The sequence below is a fragment of the Alexandromys fortis genome, unplaced genomic scaffold (genome assembly GCF_014885135.2).
Source record: "Alexandromys fortis isolate MF-2015 unplaced genomic scaffold, M_Fortis_MF-2015_v1.1 scaffold_29, whole genome shotgun sequence".
NCBI classification, from domain to species: domain Eukaryota; kingdom Metazoa; phylum Chordata; class Mammalia; order Rodentia; family Cricetidae; genus Alexandromys; species Alexandromys fortis.
This window is the reverse complement of record NW_026067891.1, coordinates 3,431,299-3,435,465: the sequence shown is the minus strand read 5'-3', so window position 1 is coordinate 3,435,465 and position 4,167 is coordinate 3,431,299. Positions and strand designations below refer to the sequence as shown.

The 4,167-nt window shown below is 55.3% G+C and overlaps 1 long non-coding RNA gene across 1 annotated transcript; it reads right to left on the bottom strand.

Moving 5' to 3' along the window:
- Positions 1-2,071: 2,071 nt before the first annotated feature.
- LOC126498597 (uncharacterized) lies at positions 2,072-3,214 on the bottom strand. Its single transcript, XR_007590850.1, has 3 exons — positions 2,823-3,214; positions 2,611-2,661; positions 2,072-2,340 (listed from the first exon to the last, which is right to left on the bottom strand). It is a non-coding gene; the product is annotated as an uncharacterized lncRNA (long non-coding RNA).
- Between the last annotated feature and the right edge of the window lie 953 nt (positions 3,215-4,167).

Here is a 4,167-nt window from a genome sequence, read left to right as displayed (position 1 = left end):
GCCCCCGACTCTTGCTCCCACCCCTGTGGGTGGAGCCTCTGCCTCATGCTCCCACTCCTGTGGGTGGAGCCCCCGACTCTTGCTCCCATCCCTGTGGGTGGAGCCCCTGCCTCATGCTCCCACCCCTGTGGGTGGCACTCACATTGCATGCTTCCACTGTGATGGGCCTAACCTGAGTCACAATGAACCTTTCCTGTACACAGTGTCTCTGTGGGATTTTTCTGGTCACAGTAACAAGTCACTAAGATGATCTTCTGGTTTCCTCTTGCATCCAGTGCTGAGCTGTCTGGACTCATGGTCTCATTCCTCCATCTTGGCCTTCTGACCCCAAGCCTCTTCCCTTTGTGGGTGTCTGGGTTGAACCTTCTAGAAAATTCTAGTGTACTGATGCAACACAGGAGTAAAACGGCAGTTAGGTATCTCTATCCCCCCTGGATCTGCCTGTGACTCCCAACCCCCATGTCCCTGCCAGCCTCCCGACTCTGTCCACTAGCCCTCCTGGTGAGTAGAGTCTGGGACTCCATGCAAGTGGGACAGCCCTATGGGGAGGAGAGCATCCACAAGCAGCAGGATACAGAGGTACCACCATTATAGAAATCACTGGGGAGAGAACCTGATTTAGGAACCCAGACACTCACATACTGGCCTCTCTTGAGTTGTGTTGGGCCCTTTGGCTCTTAGGATGGGCCTGACCAGAGGTCCGTATGACTGGAGGCCTCTGTGCTATTCTGTAAAATAGGGAAAACTTCATAGTTAAGCCTGCTGTGTGGCTTTGTGCAGATGGTACAACTTCTCTTAGCCTCCTCTGCTGCTCGGACAAAGAATGAAACCTGTTGCATATGGTCCTGTGAAGTTATTTATGGAGCGGAGGTGCTGAGAACACTCACGGGGCAGGGGTAGGATGGCTGGTTCCGGCAGGGAGGGGTTAGCTGATGGGATGACTTGAGCTGAGGCCTGGGCACAGCCACCTCCGTGAAGCGGTGTGCCATTTCCCAGGGCCTGAGCCAAGTGACTCAAAAAGAGCACAGTCTGCTTTCTCTTAGTCCGGGAGCCTGGGTGGCACGGTCAGGGCACAGGGAGGACTTCTCTGCCTTGGAAGGGGCACCTGGCCTATGCAGCTGCCATCCTGACCTGTGGGTACACTCCTCAGCCCCCCTGGGCATCTTTCACTGCCCTTTTGTGTCTGTTACCTTCCAGTTTCCATAGTGATGCTGTCTTCAGATTAGTGCCACTGATCCCCTGTGACTTCCATTTGAATTGGCCTCAGAGACCTTGAATGTCTGGGGCCCCAGTTTAATCTATGACAGGACATTACAGCTCCTGAGTGTACCATAAACACAACGTGTCTCCAAGCCCTTACTGTTCTGCGCTTATGCAGTAGAGGACCACAGGACCAGTGAGGCTTATGTGTGCATGCCTGAGACCCACCATTTTCAGTTTAGCAATGTCGGCCTGTCTCTCCATGAAAGAAGAAGGCCTGACAACCTAGTAAAGCCAGGAGCTGCATTGGGGCCTCTCCCTTCCTGCAGTCACCATAATCACACTTGGGGTGAATGAGAGAGCGGCTGTGGAAATGAGGAGCAGCCTGACCCAAGATGAGACTGTTCAAGGAGAGGAGACAACGACAGCAGACCATGTGCAGCTCAGTGGACCAGCTCATTCACTGGGTCTATTGAAACCTGAGGGAGAGGTACTCACCAGAACACGATGTCCCAGATGCATCACTGAAAGTCCCCCTCCAGCATAAGTGACAACCCCCTAACCCTCCTCCTTAAGTCAGCTCCCCCTCATACCCTCCAGCACCTCCAGAGGCCGTGTGCAGCTGAGGTAGGATCTCCTGCACGAGGAGATCAGGAGAGGGACAGTGGCGGAACTGTGGGTCTGGTGACCCTCCTCTCATTCCTTCCCTGAGAGAGCATTGGAAGGCCTGACCTTGGGAGGGTCTCTGATTTCAAATCCACAGGGTCATGCATGTCACAAGACAGCGACGTCCAATATGAATTGCCTGCACAGGTGGGATTTCCTAGCAGTCATGTTTTAAAAAGCAAGGCCAAGCCAGACGGTGGTGGCACACACCTTTAATCCCAGCCCTTGGGAGGCAAAGGCAGGTGGATCTCTGAGTCTGAGGCTAGCTTGGCAGAAGGAGGCTGGGCCTCAGACCTAGGGTCTCCTGGGTTGAGTTGATGATTATGATAAGACCCCATCTCGGCCTGGCCTGGTCACTCCCTGCCTGGGGTGCTCATGCGGTGCTTAGCCTGTCCTTGTCAGGATAGCAGAAGCTGTTCTATCCACTACCCAAATGTGGGAACTGAGGCCGAGGGAGGAGTCCAAAGATGGCGTCTGGGGAGAGAGAAGAGCAAAGGGAAGTGTCAGGGAACAGAGGCATGGAGGTGCAGCTTGTTCTCTGTGGATTCCCCACAAAACTGGAGTGTGGAGTTCCTCCACCCAAAAAAACCCTCTAGCAATCCTGCCCCATCCACCAGCCCACCAGCCCCACCCACCAGCCCACCAACCCCTCCCACCAGTCTACAACCCCTCCCACCAGTCCCACCCACCAGCCCACCAACCCCACCCACCAGCCCATCAGCCCCCCCAGCCCACTAGACATACCTGTGGGTCCAGACTCTCCAACGTGGTTCCTACTTGTCCTTCAGGGCCTGTCTGAGAGAGGACAGAGGATCTCTGAGTTTAGTTGGGATTCATAGGGTGCCCCGACTGCACTGTGACCCACCCTCAGGAGGTAGGAACCAATGAGCACAGGACCCTGTCTCCCAAGAGGTGTTACCTGCCCCAGGAGAACTTAGCCTTGGGTTGTCACTCACCAGCTCTGAATGTGTCCCCAGCCCTATCTGCCCCACAAAGAGAGGCCATGCTTCTGGAGAAGGACAGATGAATCATCCCAGGGAGTTCTGCCCTCACTGGGTGGGACAGTCACATGTGCTTTTGTCTGAAGTGGGAAGGAGGAAGATGCCCCTGAGGAGCCTTGGCTTTTGGCCAAGTAGATTCCAAGGGAATTTTCCAGGAAAATCAGGAAGTAGTCTACTCCTGGCCCAGACCTCAAGACCCACTTCACCGGCACCTCAGGGAGAGAACAGTGTACTGCCACCCCTGACCTGCGCCCCAGGAGCTCCTAGGGGAAGACAGGATACCCTTAGCCAACACTGAGCTGCGAGGGGCTGACAAGCCCAGGGCCGGCAGCAGTGGGGATCGAGGCTCCCAGTGTCTACCCTGTGAGGCTGGTCAAGTGCTGGCATGGCCTAGCTCCTAGGGGTAGGAGTCACCTCTCATGGGGAGGCGGAGACTGAAACCTGGCACCAGGAAAATAGACATGGTATCAGATCCATGGGGGAACTCTAGATACACCCATTCCAAAGGAGGAGGCTGGAGGAAGCCAGTTACTAATGTAATCGAAGATCCACCAACATGCAGCTCAAATCTCTGAGGGCTCATGCCAGGATGGGGAGGGTAGAGGACTACAGAGTTCCCTGGGGTCCCAGCTGCTGGTGGGTTAACCGTCATCTTCTGCTCTGTGCCTGGAGTTGCAGCAAGCTGCAGGTGGAGCTATGCCTGTCTTTGAGACAGGAGCACCCCCTGTCCCTACTGCTGGTCACTCAGGCTACTGCCTGCTGAACTCTGTATTCTGGCAGGAAAGCCCCACTCCTCCCTGGCTGGGGAATTCGCCCAGAAGCAGAAGTTTGCTCACATACCTTGAAACCCCCGGCCAGGGTCACACTGGGGTGAGGTCCCCCAGGGGCCTCAGGCAGAGGCTGTAGGAGGAAATTTGGGAAGCCCCTGCACACCTGCAGGTCTGGGAGGCATTCCAGGCTTTCTTTTAGGGTGTGAGGGACACCAGATCACACATGAGTGAAGCCAAAAAGGGCAGGAGCCAGGCCCAGCTTCTGGCCACCACATGACCCTGGGTCTGACTGTAACCTAAGGCTGACTGGAATCTCTCTCCCACTTAGGGGACAGTATTTTCTGGGGGTAGCCTCCTCTTGTCATAATGGTTTCTCTTTGGGTAGAGTCCTGACCACTAACCCGTCAGCTCCCACATGATCCTGGTCTTCTGCCACCTGTCACTTTGCCTGGGGGTGGAGGGAAACTGTTTTTAAATAGCAAGAGATGCATAAAGCCCCTCAGAGAGCCACCATGGATCAGGGAGCCAGG